The sequence below is a fragment of the Sinocyclocheilus grahami genome, unplaced genomic scaffold (genome assembly GCF_001515645.1).
Source record: "Sinocyclocheilus grahami isolate Dianchi unplaced genomic scaffold, SAMN03320097.WGS_v1.1 scaffold28.1, whole genome shotgun sequence".
Classification (NCBI taxonomy): Eukaryota; Metazoa; Chordata; class Actinopteri; order Cypriniformes; family Cyprinidae; genus Sinocyclocheilus; species Sinocyclocheilus grahami.
Window position 1 is genome coordinate 23,598 of NW_015505207.1, and position 15,108 is coordinate 38,705.

The 15,108-nt window shown below is 39.6% G+C and overlaps 1 pseudogene; it reads left to right on the forward strand.

The window, feature by feature from the left end:
• Positions 1-617: 617 nt before the first annotated feature.
• The window catches only part of LOC107568727 (gamma-crystallin M2-like), a 23,641-nt pseudogene continuing 9,150 nt past the window's right edge, over positions 618-15,108 (forward strand).

Genomic DNA, 15,108 nt, shown 5'->3' on the forward strand with positions numbered 1-15,108 from the left:
ATTGCCTATGTACCAACATATAATATACACTCTCGTTTAGATCATCAGAAGGCGAATTCATAGATACTAAACATGGTAGGATTACATATAGGTAAGATGACAGGAATGAGTGTTTCCATCATAAGCCTGCATAAAACAGAATAAAATCTCAAAGACAACATACACGATGACCTGAAGGATATGCGTGTTTATTCAAAGAAAGGTTTTCCTATGGATTAATTAGAGAAAAGTCAATTTCTACTGTGCATTGGGTCTCTTCCTATAAAAAGGTAGTGATTTTCCCTACTCACATTCCTGTGGGTCATAAAACCAGTGATATCAGCATTAGTTGCCATGGGGACCAGGGGGCCTGGTGTCATTGCAGACATCCTGGCTCCCAGTTTATTGGGTGAGGGGACTGTAACGATTTGTTAATCTAATGAATAACTGATTTGTTAAATCAAATTAAAAATTGTGTGTTTGATTGGTCCAGACGCTACAATACTGTGCTTTAACTATAATGGCCTTTGTTCCAACTTGCACAGTCAGGAATTGACTAACAATAGAGGCTGTGTATTCTTTAGTCTTGGACTAGTATAAAGGTAGGAGTGACAGCAGTTGGTCAACAAGCAGAATCAGCTTTAGCTTCTCATATGTGGAACTACTGAGGATTAACCAGCGCAACCATGAAGGTAAACCTGGTTCCAGTACCTATTCCATACATTTTAACTTAACCTACTTTAATGTGGTATTTCTTACTTAAAATAACTAAGAAATTAACTTTGATGGGTGGCATGAGATTCATGAGCATGAGGCGTATCATGGACTCCTGGCACTAGTGTTCAAATCTTTCAATAAATTAATTCCTCTACAACATAAAACTGTGTCTAATTTATCATTATTGCTAATATTTGCACAGTACTGTAGTATTGTGGTACTAATTCTTCAAAACATTGGCAATACCACTGTATTTTATAAATGGTAGTATCATCAATATGGTATCAATATAGTATCATAATACTGTATGTGCGACAGGTACACAATTTGAACATGCATGTCTGCAAAAACATTGCAAAAAACATGAGCGCTGTTGCCATTTTGCTATGCCCTGTGTAGTAAATGTTATGTAGAATTAACACCTCATATGGTATGGAGTTAAGAAAAGGAAAAGAAAAGGTTTTGAAAATTAGCAGCTCAAACACCTTTATTTAAGAATGTATTCTCTCAGTTTGTCCTTTGCTTATTTGACCACTTCTGGCACATGTGTTACGGTTAGTTTATAGAGTCATCCTTGCGATGACAAATGTAATTCCATTCATCAACATAAGCCAGGTTTTCATCCAAGGATGTTTTTCGAAAAAAGATTTAGTGCTTCAAAATGTTTACTGATATAGCTGATGGAAATGCCATTAATCAATCAAATTTTTCAAGTGCCGACACTATCTTTTTCGTTTAACTTTATCTCAAAAATGATATGTCAACAGGGCCGGATTAACATAAGGGCTAGGCAGGGCTGAAGCCCCAGGGCCCGCGGAAGAAGGGCCCTGGGAACTGTCCTTACATCATTGATTGACAATTCATATAGGTGGTTGTTTTGTGTCCAATTATAAAATAACAAGATATTATTGAAGATGTTCCTGACTGATATAATTCACCCTTCAATCAAAATCGCTTTACAATTTGTGGCATTCGCCATGACATCAGGAAACACCTCTTTGCTTTATGCTTCCACATGTCGAGAATGTGAAGTAGCCTATTCCGCTCGGCTCGCTGCTGGTGTTCAAATGTTTTAAAAAATTGATAGTGGTCCGCAAAAAAGGAGAAATAAAGTTGAAAGGGAAAAACGTGAGGCTAATCTTACAGCTAAAATTCCAAAACTAACTACTTCGGTTCACTTTTGGACAAAACATCCATGCCCAAGGAAAATCCAGAGTGCAGCGGCAATACACATTTAGCATCACCCACCATCGCAGATCCACGTGCTTTACACGTTGAAAGTGAGTTAGCAGCAACAGTAAGTCATTGTTCTTATAACCAGTTAGAAAGCAAATAATTTCTTAAAATTTTTTCAGTTGTGATTTTTCTACTTCTGACAAACAATATAGACACCGAAAGCGGGCATTTTCAAAGAGCTTTTTCAGTCGAAAACTAGCGAATGGTGAGTCTGTTCCACGTGACTGGCTTCTGTACTCTCCAACCAAAGGATCTGCATTTTGTTTTGTTTAGAGGCATTTCACCATTTTCTGGACTGTCTGGAAACGCAGTCGCATTCCTGATCATGAGAACTCCAAACAACACAGAGAGTGCATGGTAACTTGGGTGTTAAGGACATTTGACAAGGGGCAGATTAATGCAGGCCTAAGGGACCAGTTCAAATTGCAGTGTCAGTACTGGGAGGATGTGCTGAAAAGGGGTGTAGCTACAATAACATTTTTGGCTGAGCGTGGTCTGTCATTCAGGGGTGATCCTGAAACATTCAATTCCCCCAATAATGGTAATTATATGGGAATACTTGAACTCATTGCTCAATTTGATCCATTTCCGCAGGAACATATAGTTCGCTTTGGAAATGTTGGGAGAGGAAATCCATCCTATCTGTCTAGTACAATATGTGATGAAATTGTCAAATTGATGGGAGAAAAAGTTTTATCAGACATTGTCAATTAAATAAAATTAGCTAAGTACATTTCTATAAGCGTGGATTCCACACCAGGTATTTCCCACATTGATCAGCTCACTTTTATAGCGCAATACCTTTCTTCCGAGGGAAATATAGGCCATTTCTCAAACGGAAGGCTGCATCCTCCGAAGGTCGTATTTGTAGGCTGCATACGTCATAAAGAAGATCTTATTTTAGAATATTAACAGTTATAAATTTGACCATTATTCTTAGTTAAGCATAAATTGTTATATTGTTATATTGTAATATGCTTATGACTCGCGAATGTAATGCTCAGTTAACTGAAATAAACCAGGCTTGATGACGTATGCAGCCTGCAAATGCGACCTCCGGAGGATGCAGCCTTCGGTTTGAGAAACGGCCATAGAAGAGCTCTTCCTTGAATTTCTTCCCATTACAAGCCACACAGGGGAATCACTTTTTAACTCTGTGATGACTGTACTGAATGATCTAGGAATTGACATAAACAATTGTTGCGGGACAATGTTATGACAACGCAAGCAACATGTCAGAGGTTTATGCAACCACTACCACACAAATACAACCACTGCTAGGTGGTTGTCCTGCATCTTCAATAAACAACCTACAGGTAGTCCAAAATGCAGCGGCTAGAGTCCTTACCAGGTCAAGAAAATATGATCATATTACGCCAATTTTACAGTCTCTGCACTGGCTACCTATTAAGTTCCGTATCAGTTACAAAATATTATTACTTGCCTATAAGGCCCTTAATGGGTTAGCTCCTGAGGGTGTACAGACACGCATTCGGGAAGTAAATCCGCTGGCAGAATGAGTGCCTTGCGCAGCACACGCACTTAATTTAGTGGGAATAAACAGTGAATTGCTGCTTTGAAACAAACAAGTTCTTTACATTTTTGCAGACACTGTTTAATTTCTGCTCCCGATCATCCTCGCTATGGCAGGTAATTACCAGTGGTCTCGAAGCAAATGAGAACAAGAGAATTGAGAAAATAAAGTCCCTGTCAGACACTCGCTGGTCCGCACATGCCTCGGCAACAAAAGTACTGTGCTACAACTATGCAAATATTCAGCGATCTTTGAATGATTTGTGCGAGGACGACGAACAGAATTTATCCACCCGTAACGAAGCTAGAATGCTGGCAAAGCAAATGCACAAACTGGAAAATGCTCTTCTTTGTAAATACTGGAACTGCATACTTCGCCGATTTGATGCAACTTGTAAAGTCCGACAAGACATTGACCTTGATCTCTCCAAAGCTGTGGATTTGGTTGCATCTTTAAAGGACTTCGTTACAGGATTGAGAGACCAGTTTGACAGTTTTGAAACAGCAGTGAAAGAAATGTCACCTACTATTTCACAGGCCTACAGAAGTGACTCCCAGAGAAAGTGAACACGTACAAATCATGCAGATGAACCAGATACACTTCATTAGGACTTTCAGCTGTCTGGTAGACAGCAGTGGCGGCTCGTGGGTTTTAAAATAGAGGAGGCACACTAATTGAATTGGTCTGGGATCCCTGCCGATTATTATTATTATAATTTGCTTAACCACTGTAAGGGAAACAGGTCAATTTAGCTCAAAGGGAATCATTTAAGATTTTAAAGGGAATTTGGACAGAATCACTGTTTTACGGCTGATCACTGAGACAGCCAGCGATTTATTGAACGAGCCTTATAACATCAACTCTGCAATGGATATTAATATCCAAAGTATAGTGAAAACACTATTTATTAGCACAGTAACAAGATCTCCAGTTTAAGACATTAACTTGTAAGCACAAAACACAAGATACTTCTCTTTTCAATATAAATAAGGCTTTATTGGATAAATCTGACATATAAACTAATCTAACACATGAACACACACATTCACACAAGTTGCAGAAAGAGAGAAAGTGAGGAGAGAATGAAAATGTGAAATCCCAAATTTACAGCAATATGTGCAATTGCATAGACCTGAACAACCATCAATAACTTAATTAACCCTCGAATTGAGTTCCTCAATGAGGTTAAAAGTTATATTAAATGCACCAGTTCAGCTAGAATCTGGAGGTACTTACGTTGCCTGTGTGCGGGGGTTCCCTTTGTTGTGGTCCTTGCAGAAAAGGGGGTTTGCTGATTGGCTGGAAGTTCAGTCTTGGGAAGCCAGTGGTTGGGCGTTGGCTGACGACGCGGAGTTGTGGTCTTGTTAAAGTTTTAGACGGCACTCGAGGTCGGACTCGGAGACACGGCGTTAGGCAACTTAACTCAGAACACGAAACTCTCAACGGAAAAGAAAATAAACTAGAAAGAAATAGAAGTAAAGTTTGACGAGACTAGGTGGCGTTTCTCCTCATGGTTTTGGAGGAGCTGGCGTATAAGCCAGAGCACGCTCAAAGAGCGCAAAAGGCGATGACTGAAAAGCACGGCTAGAAGCCATGACCAAAAAAAAAACTAAAGAGCTAAAAAGGCGATGACTAAAAAGCATAGCTCAAAGCTATGACTAAAAAGCCACATGGCTAAAAGTGATGACTTTAAAGCACATGACTAAAAGCGAAAAACTAAAAGCTAGACGCAAAAAGCAGCATGGCTAAAAAGCTTATAACTAAAAAGCGCTGATTTGATGGTGACCTGAGTATTTAAACTGGGCTTTTGGACACATCCCAAATGGTGCCTTGACCAATTGGACACTGTCTTAGCTCGGGGTGTTGCTATATTTCTCCTCCCAATTCATAAATCAAATGTTATCTCATCAGTCACATGGTCAGAGTTTTCCCGCTCTTGCAGAGTATAATTTTGGACATGATTTCTATAACAAGAATATGATACATTTGACAAAGTATTGATTGGAAGAAACGTTTCAAGCAAGAAGATTCAAACACACATACTAAACATGAATATGAACCCTTTAGCTATTCCATAGTTATTAAAAAGACATACACAATAAAATGATTAAAACATGATAGTCTAATGTGTGGGTTACATACATGATATGGAGTTAAGCAATGGACTGATATTAGTTTATAAGCCTTTTTGAGTTAATTTTGGTGCATCTACATCTGTAAAAAAAACAGTTTCTGTACCATTCTGTGAACAAGGACATGTTCTGTGAAGACCAGAGGTTAAGAGGTCTGTAAGGAATCTCAGTCTGTTCTTTGTCTTCTAGGTGGGGGAAAGTCAATCCACAGAGCTCGTGATTGTGATTACTGTCACTGGTTCACATGTGATGGTCATGCTGTGCATCTCTTTGACCATTTAATCTTGATTACTTGCCCCAAAATTGACAATCTCCTTGGAATTGTCAATAAGTGTTCTTTTGTTTAAATGATGTAAGCTACTCAAAGCTGCTAGTTGGTGGACTTGCTTCAGGCTTGTGGCGCCAGGATCTGATTTACGAACATCCTGTGTCTTGGGCCTTTCTGTGGAATTCGGCTCCTCATGTTTCAACCATGTTCTTGATCGAATCTTAAATATTCTGATTCAGTCTGATACCTTACACCACTTTAAAATGGCTTTTTGGTTGCTTTTAGTCAGAAAACGGCATACAGCAAGATAATATATTTTCACTTACCTGGCCTATCACTTGAAGCAAACATCCATCCCTTCTTAAAAGTCTGTGTTAAAAGAGAGCTGGCTGTTTAATTAAGCCTACTGCTGTAGCCTATATCCAGTTTAGGCTGTTTTCCCTAAATTTGTGTATATACTGTTTGAATGACAACTTGGTAAATCTGTTGGCGATCAAATATTCAATATCGCTACTCATCATACGTACTTGGTACATTATCAGCGCAGCGGGAGATGTTCAAACTAATATCACGTAATTTACGTCTCTCTGATGATTGGTTGATATCAGGAGGGAGGCTAGCCTCCCTTGCGAGGGTTCTTTTCTCAACACTCCTCAGCGCTGAAAGTGAACACTCGATGCTGATTGGCTCATTTTTGTTACCAACGGAGGCACGAGAGCTCACCTCTCCCCCGGCCTCCCCTTCTCTATCATTAGCGGTTGCAATTACATCAGCAAATTCGGCAAAGGGAATCATTTAAGATTTTAAAGGGAATTTGGACAGAATCACTGTTTTACGGCTGATCACTGAGACAGCCAGCGATTTATTGAACGAGCCTTATAACATCAACTCTGCAATGGATATTAATATCCAAAGTATAGTGAAAACACTATTTATTAGCACAGTAACAAGATCTCCAGTTTAAGACATTAACTTGTAAGCACAAAACACAAGATACTTCTCTTTTCAATATAAATAAGGCTTTATTGGATAAATCTGACATATAAACTAATCTAACACATGAACACACACATTCACACAAGTTGCAGAAAGAGAGAAAGTGAGGAGAGAATGAAAATGTGAAATCCCAAATTTACAGCAATATGTGCAATTGCATAGACCTGAACAACCATCAATAACTTAATTAACCCTCGAATTGAGTTCCTCAATGAGGTTAAAAGTTATATTAAATGCACCAGTTCAGCTAGAATCTGGAGGTACTTACGTTGCCTGTGTGCGGGGGTTCCCTTTGTTGTGGTCCTTGCAGAAAAGGGGGTTTGCTGATTGGCTGGAAGTTCAGTCTTGGGAAGCCAGTGGTTGGGCGTTGGCTGACGACGCGGAGTTGTGGTCTTGTTAAAGTTTTAGACGGCACTCGAGGTCGGACTCGGAGACACGGCGTTAGGCAACTTAACTCAGAACACGAAACTCTCAACGGAAAAGAAAATAAACTAGAAAGAAATAGAAGTAAAGTTTGACGAGACTAGGTGGCGTTTCTCCTCATGGTTTTGGAGGAGCTGGCGTATAAGCCAGAGCACGCTCAAAGAGCGCAAAAGGCGATGACTGAAAAGCACGGCTAGAAGCCATGACCAAAAAAAAAACTAAAGAGCTAAAAAGGCGATGACTAAAAAGCATAGCTCAAAGCTATGACTAAAAAGCCACATGGCTAAAAGTGATGACTTTAAAGCACATGACTAAAAGCGAAAAACTAAAAGCTAGACGCAAAAAGCAGCATGGCTAAAAAGCTTATAACTAAAAAGCGCTGATTTGATGGTGACCTGAGTATTTAAACTGGGCTTTTGGACACATCCCAAATGGTGCCTTGACCAATTGGACACTGTCTTAGCTCGGGGTGTTGCTATATTTCTCCTCCCAATTCATAAATCAAATGTTATCTCATCAGTCACATGGTCAGAGTTTTCCCGCTCTTGCAGAGTATAATTTTGGACATGATTTCTATAACAAGAATATGATACATTTGACAAAGTATTGATTGGAAGAAACGTTTCAAGCAAGAAGATTCAAACACACATACTAAACATGAATATGAACCCTTTAGCTATTCCATAGTTATTAAAAAGACATACACAATAAAATGATTAAAACATGATAGTCTAATGTGTGGGTTACATACATGATATGGAGTTAAGCAATGGACTGATATTAGTTTATAAGCCTTTTTGAGTTAATTTTGGTGCATCTACATCTGTAAAAAAAACAGTTTCTGTACCATTCTGTGAACAAGGACATGTTCTGTGAAGACCAGAGGTTAAGAGGTCTGTAAGGAATCTCAGTCTGTTCTTTGTCTTCTAGGTGGGGGAAAGTCAATCCACAGAGCTCGTGATTGTGATTACTGTCACTGGTTCACATGTGATGGTCATGCTGTGCATCTCTTTGACCATTTAATCTTGATTACTTGCCCCAAAATTGACAATCTCCTTGGAATTGTCAATAAGTGTTCTTTTGTTTAAATGATGTAAGCTACTCAAAGCTGCTAGTTGGTGGACTTGCTTCAGGCTTGTGGCGCCAGGATCTGATTTACGAACATCCTGTGTCTTGGGCCTTTCTGTGGAATTCGGCTCCTCATGTTTCAACCATGTTCTTGATCGAATCTTAAATATTCTGATTCAGTCTGATACCTTACACCACTTTAAAATGGCTTTTTGGTTGCTTTTAGTCAGAAAACGGCATACAGCAAGATAATATATTTTCACTTACCTGGCCTATCACTTGAAGCAAACATCCATCCCTTCTTAAAAGTCTGTGTTAAAAGAGAGCTGGCTGTTTAATTAAGCCTACTGCTGTAGCCTATATCCAGTTTAGGCTGTTTTCCCTAAATTTGTGTATATACTGTTTGAATGACAACTTGGTAAATCTGTTGGCGATCAAATATTCAATATCGCTACTCATCATACGTACTTGGTACATTATCAGCGCAGCGGGAGATGTTCAAACTAATATCACGTAATTTACGTCTCTCTGATGATTGGTTGATATCAGGAGGGAGGCTAGCCTCCCTTGCGAGGGTTCTTTTCTCAACACTCCTCAGCGCTGAAAGTGAACACTCGATGCTGATTGGCTCATTTTTGTTACCAACGGAGGCACGAGAGCTCACCTCTCCCCCGGCCTCCCCTTCTCTATCATTAGCGGTTGCAATTACATCAGCAAATTCGGCACATTCGCGATAGAAAAGTGGTGCTTTCATGTTATGGTATTACAACTGCGAAATTACAAACAAAAAAATACACATTTTGAGACATGAATTATGAATTTTATTAACACTAAATCGTCCTCCTCCCATTTTCACCTCAAAATTATGGGGAAGCTGTGCTCTCCCCTGCCTCCTCCGACGAGCCGCCGCTGGTAGACAGAAATTTATTGCAGATGTGTTTTATGTGATAAATGACTGCCTTAAAGCAGAGCTTGACAGAAGAAGTGAATCATACAAAGATATATATAACCTTTTCGCATTCCTGAATAATATTCATATTCTCTCTGATCAAGAACTTCTTTCTTCTTGTGTTAAATTACAACAGAAGTACAATACAGAGTTACAGGAAGATTTTGCAGACCTAATGATTTCCTAATGTGGACATAGCCTTGAGAATATCTCACCTTCCCAGTAACAAATGTGTCAGGAGAGCGCTCCTTCTCAAAGTGATCTTTTATAAAGTCTCGTTTGCGGTCATCAATGGGGCAAGAAAGACTGAGCCTTTTAACATGGATGTCCCTGGAATGCGATGTCATGAGGGATTTCTGCTCAGCTAAAGTTCGAAAGAAGACTTTTTAACGGTAAGACCCTATTTAAAGTATTTTGTAAAGTAGGCCTACTCATTTAAGAAGTATGATTGCAAATGTTTTTGCTGATTTTTGGCAACCTGTTTGTTTGAAGTTCATATCTAGAGTTAATGTATTAAATAGCATGGAAAATTTAGTATGCAAACTTGTACTTATAAATATAATAAATGTAAATTTAAATTAAAATAATAGAACATTTGATAAAAATAATTAGAAAATTAAACAATTCAAATAAAATGGTAGAAAATTTGATAAAATTAGAAAATATAATAATAATAACAACAAAAAAAAAGTTATTGTGGTAGAAGACACTTTGGTGTGGCAATAAAATAAAGGGGGCCCTTGGGTTTGCTATAGCCCCAGGGCCTAATGTGTTCTTAATCTGGCCCTTTATGTCAATACTTCAAATGTAGCATTCAAATGTATTTGTCGAGAAAAGGGGCTTTAACGCAAATAAATGTGCTGTTGCGTGACAGAATTAGTCTATAGGCAGCATCCGTGTTTGTGATGTTGCTCACGATAAAGCACAGTTTCTCTGTATTTCAAAGGCGCATTTAATCTATCATATTCATATTATTACATTTTATATAAAATTGTTATAACTGTTGATATATTATGTTACCTCACAAACAGTCTGTTTTTTCTTGATTACATATCTTAATTTGAAGTTCCTTTAGTAACGTTGCAAGTTGAAATGTATTCATTTAGTTCTGAAGATGAAAAGCACTGAAGATGAAAAGCATCTAGGTTTACGCATGTAATGTACCTCTGAGAGGGAATGAGATGATGCGTCCTCTAGTAGACACTATTGTTGTGCTGCATTCGATACTATAGATCATGACATACTGATAGATCGATTACAAAACTATACAGGTATCCAAGGGCAGGCTTTAAGATGGTTTAGATCCTACCTGTCCGATCGCTACCACATTGTTCATTTAAATGGGGAGTCATCTCAATTATCACCAGTAAAACATGGAGTGCCACAAGGATCTGTCCTAGGTCCTCTGCTATTTTCGATATACATGTTGCCACTTGGTAATATTATTAGGAAATACGGGATTAGTTGCCACTGTTATGCCGATGATACTCAAATATATATCTCAACAAGATGGGTACTGCCGCCAGCAGGAACGGTGTCTGAAGCCCATGATATCACAGGCAGGCGCCTGGAAGTATAAGAGTGTGCCAGGCAGCAGAACACGTCACCAACTTAGCTGTCTGAAGGAGACTTGAAACAGGCAGGCCAAAGGCATGATGAGGGGACGCAGCATCTCGTTCCCTATCGGGGAACCATGGTTACAAGCGTAACCCATGTAGCATTTGGACCAATCAGACACACAACTTTTTGTTATATTTAACAAATAATATCGAACTCCCCATCACCTAACCAAATGGCCAATTACGAGGGTCTATGGACCCTTCCCCCAAAATGCACCTAACACCTCAGAAAGGCAGAACAGGCCTCTGGTTCCATGGTAACCAATGCTGATATCACTGGTTTTATGGCCTAAAAGGAATGCAGGGGATAAACTCCCTCATTTTCCTCATAAGAAAGGCACAAATGCACAGGAGAAACTGACTTTTCTACTAATTAATTCATAGGAAAACCTTCTTTGAATGAACAAGTGCTGCATTCCCTAGTGGACACTTTGGGGAACGAAATGCCAACTATGCCATGCCGCAGCGCACGCCTGTCCACCTGGTCAGAAGGCACCAAGGAAGTGACAGACATGCGCCTAACATTTCCTCAGAAAGGGGCCAAGTCACTGACGCCCCGGGTTGCTCACATTGCTTGGCAGATATGGGCAACCCAGTTTCAGATGAAAGAGGGACATCCACATCAAGTTAAGAACACAGCTACCGTCAGATAGCTATGTTATGTGAGCAATACCTTAGCCTGATAATACAAGAACCACAGATAAGAGGCTACCTACTTAGAAACCCTAACAAGGGGGTAGCACAGTCTAGATAGGGGCTCCAGGGGACCACTACTTAAAAACCCTAGGAAGGGGAGTAGTCATCGTGCTAGAAAACAGCTATCCTCCAAAAGTCCCAACTGAAGTTTGCTAAGACCACAGAGAGTGGGCTATCTAGTTAAAACTCTAACAGGGGCGATACTACAGTATAGGCAAGAGGATCAAAGACCACTACTTAAACCCTAACAAGGGGGTGGTACTGAGCTGAAACATGGCTATCCTTGGATAGCTATCTTCCGAGGCAAGGACCCAGGACCTACTGGAGAGCTTGTGCCTAGAGGAACCCAACCTAGTCATAGAAGCCAGGCTGGAACACAGCTGCCCTCAGACCACTATATTTCAGAGCAAAGTAAGTTTGAGCTGGAGCATAATTATCCACAGACAGCTACACTCGGAGCAGTGAAAACCCCTGAGGTGGGAGAACAGTCTACTCAGCCCAAACTTAATATGTGGGATTCAGATGGACAGCCCACTTAAAAATACCCTGAGACATGGGGAGACAGCCCACTCCTAAACCCCTCCGGTTTAAGACAGGAAGGGACATTCCCCAAAATCAAGATAGGAATACAGGATTGAGGATAGAATTCCACTGGATGGTGAAAGTTCGCCCCAATCCAGAACAATGATTTTAAGGTCTCGTCGTCCTTTATTGCTTTTGACGGCAAGACGTCAAAAACTCTGTCAGCAAGGTGTATACAGACAGACTGAAGAGACAGGAGACGAAGTTCAAACATAACATTTAATAATAATACAGAAATTAATCCAAAACTGGGCAGACGAAAACACACCTAAACACAAACGTGACTGGACAATTAACACAGAAAAAGGTTGAACTTAAATTACACTGACAAATGAGGTAAATTAACGATACACAGCTGAACAGAACAAACTAATGAGATTAGTAACCATGACAACCAAAGAGGAGCAGAAAAAGAACAAAGGAAACCAAGAAACTAATGAAAACAATCTAAAAGTCCATGAAACAGAAACTAATATATTCGTGACACACACAGAAAGTCACCTCCAGACAGCGTGCAAATACTGAATTAGGTTATATTTCCTGTCTTGTTGCACTTGGACAGTATCCTCGTAAACACAGTCAGTTGTCTTAAGTGAATGTAAACAGTTGAAAAAGAGAATGTATGAATCATTACACAGTATTGGATCCATGCCTGCACCTTATAGAAAATGAGTGGGGTGAACTGAAGAGGAAAAGCACCATCATGGAGCTAGGAATCTGAAGGATCTGGAGAGATTCTGGATGAAGGAATGGTCTCTGATCTCTTGTCAGGTGTTCTCTAACCTCATCAGGCATTATAGGAGAAAACTCCTATACACTTTTGGCAAATGGAGGTTTCAAAAAGTATTGAATAAAAGGGTACCGTTAATTGTGTCCAATGTATTAGAGAAAAACGTTTATTTCATAATGATATCCCCCCCCCCCCCCCCCCAAAACCTTTTTTTCATTTTCTACAAACTCATTTTTTAATAAAAGATCAAAAGGATTAACAATGCAGATTTATTTTCATAGCCTTCTTTGATCATATTTACCAAGGGTACCAACAATTCTGACCACGTGTTTATCTGCTGCGGTGTCCTTAACAGAAGACAATGAGAAAAGTTACTCTCTGCTCCTGACTGAATAGCTTAAAGAACTTAAGCTTGTAACATAAATAAATATTAATCTATATTTCATTTATACAGTAAAATCAATGCAGGGTTACATTTTACATTTGATTGCTCTGTAACACCTAACTTTTTGATGCTACATAAAGATTGAAGGACCACAGAGACTGATTTATTTCAGTGAGCCATGTGTCTTAAAGACATACTGTGAGCCACACATTCATATCAACGAGTTCAAACATTAGCCTATAGAGTCTTCCAGAGTGGAGGAAACATCAATTAAGTCCACCAAGTCCATCAGTTCATAGATATGACCATAAGTAGCATTTTGTCACAGTGAAATCAGTCTTTAAACTGGAAAATATGAGACCAGCAGTCCTTAAATGATCATAGAATAAGATGAGTAGATGGTTGGATGAAGACAATTAGCCCCTTTTTGTCTAGGTCCTGTTTATATCTGTCCTGTTTCCTCTCTCATACAAGAACCCTCTGCATTTAAACAAACATACAATCAACACATGTTTAGTATTAACCCCTAACAGAAAGCATATATACAAACTCTACATACATACAAAACAATGCCTTACTTACATTTGAGAGCAAGAACAAATTGTTCCTCAAATCAGGGCACCAACAAAAGGACAGCAAATGTGGAGACATTCCATGTGCTTAGCACACTACTTCCTGCCTAATGCTACTTCTTTACCCCCTTTTAGGCAAATGAGCAACTTGGAATACAGAGGGCCCCCTAATGATTGGTATACAGGTGCATCTCAATAAATTAGAATGTTGTGGAAAAGTTCATTTCAGTAATTCAACTCAAATTGTGAAACTCGTGTATTAAATAAATTCTATGCACACGGACTGAAGTAGTAAGTCTTTGGTTCTTTTAATTGGGATGATTTTGGCTCACATTTCACAAAAACCCACCAATTCACTATCTCAACAAATTAGAATACTTCATAAGACCAATAAAAAAAACATTTTTAGTGAATTGTTGGCCTTCTGGAAAGTATGTTCATTTACTGTACATGTACTCAATACTTGGTTGGGCCTCCTTTTGCATGAATTACTGCATCAGTGCGGCGTGGCATGGAGACAATCAGCCTGTGGCACTGCTCAGGTGTAATGGAAGCCCAGGTTGCTTTGATAGCGGCCTTCAGGTCATCTGCATTGTTGGGTCTGGTGTCTCTCATCTTCCTCTTGACAATACCCCATAGATTCTCTATGGGGTTCAGGTCAGGCGAGTTTGCAGGCCAATCAAGCACAGTAACACCATGGTCATTGAACCAGCTTTTGGTGCTTTTGGCAGTGTGGGCAGGTGCCAAGTCCTGCTGGAAAATGAAATCAGCATATTCAAAAAGCTGGTCAGCAGAAGGAAGCAAGAAGTGCTCCAAAATTTCTTGGTAAACGGGTGCAGTGACGTTGGTTTTCAAAAAACACAATGGACCAACACCAGCAGATGACATTGCACCCCAAATCATCACAGACTGTGGAAACTTAACACGGGACTTCAAGCAACTTGGGCTATGAGCTTCTCCACCCTTCCTCCAGACTCTAGGACCTCGGTTTCCAAATGAAATACAAAACTTGCTCTCATCTGAAAAGAAGACTTTGGACCACTGGGCAACAGTCAAGTTCTTCTTCTCCTTAGCCTTAGCACACTACTTCCTGCCTAATGCTACTTCTTTACCCCCTTTTAGGCAAATGAGCAACTTGGAATACAGAGGGCCCCCTAATGATTGGTATACAGGTGCATCTCAATAAATTAGAATGTTGTGGAAAAGTTCATTTATTTCAGTA